At 34.3% G+C, this 1,258-nt stretch overlaps 1 protein-coding gene across 3 annotated transcripts in view; it reads left to right on the forward strand.

The window, feature by feature from the left end:
• LOC119593769 (arf-GAP with coiled-coil, ANK repeat and PH domain-containing protein 2-like) overlaps positions 1-1,258 on the forward strand; it is a 32,246-nt gene that overhangs the window by 11,909 nt on the left and 19,079 nt on the right. The gene's annotated exons all lie outside the window — the stretch shown is intronic.

Below are 1,258 nucleotides of genomic sequence, written 5' to 3' on the forward strand. Positions count from 1 at the left end.
CCTCCTCGTGTCTTCATATTTTTTTCTTAGACCTTTTGTTTAACTTCTTCCTTCTCTATTCCCTTTTTTCCCATTTTAGACCTCATGTGGTATATAATATGCTTTTGGAACAGCATTAAAAGATTGAAATTTATCATCATTGATTTATGATTAGGATTCCATCTGAGAAAACATGTGAGAATTGTTATCTAAATATGCAGTAAACAAAATCTTGTCTGGTTAAGGCATCTATCCGCATTAAGGAATGTGAGGAATGTGTTAGATATAACTAGAAAACGATACTGTACTTGACAGAGCAGACATGTATGATCTTGCCAGTTTTTTTAAATATAGAATTAGCGTTCAGCATCTCTGAAGCTGTGTCTTTATTTAGATGATACCTAATAAAGATATCCATGACTAAACATCACATAACTGATCCTAATCCCACAGACATTGGCAAGCTTAAGTAGAGGTAAATTAATTAAGGCAGCTTCAGAATTGTCCATTGATCCCCTTGAGTGAATCTGAATATTCCAGGGTATTCCTGAATTTCCCATTGTGTATAGTACCAGGTACTGTTGCTTCGTATCTAACCTTTACCCTGTCCACTTGGGTTTTCTATAATTCATACACTAAGTTAAAGTTTAAGGATTGCATATGGCCTATCTGGAGATAATATAGTTTGTTTTTAAACTATAGTGCTAATGTTGATTAGAACATAAATTTATGGCTTATCACAAATATTTATGCAAGTCTTCATACCTCCTTTGTTACCACTTGTCATGTTCTAGAGAGTAGGCTTCATCTAACCATAATAAAATCAATAGATTCAGAAATTTCTGTTTTGTCTTAGGATAAGCCAGCAGTTGTTCCTGTGACCCTACTCTGTTTTGTTGCTGTAGCCAGAGAGCAAGATTGTCTGTCAAAGGATGCTTAAGTTTGGATGTATCTTTTTATGTTTCCCATTCCTTCTTGGATTCCATCTTCCTTGCCTGCTTTTGTTGTCTTCTTTCTTATGTTTGCTTGTTCTTATTTTTTCACAGTACATATTCTTTTTTATCATTCTTGTTTTCATTTTTAGTGCTTCTTTTACACTCTTATATCACTCTTCTAGTACTGTCTCTTTACCAATCTTGATTATGTATTTTACTAATTCCACTGGTTCTTTTGATTAATCTAATTTGTAGCTCCTGTTGAATAAATGAACAGAGCACAGGAGTAGGGGGAGATGATATGCCAAGTAAATGCCTTTCTCCTCTTCCTCTCCAAGTGAATG

The sequence above is a fragment of the Penaeus monodon genome, chromosome 32, assembly GCF_015228065.2.
Source record: "Penaeus monodon isolate SGIC_2016 chromosome 32, NSTDA_Pmon_1, whole genome shotgun sequence".
Lineage (NCBI taxonomy): Eukaryota > Metazoa > Arthropoda > Malacostraca > Decapoda > Penaeidae > Penaeus > Penaeus monodon.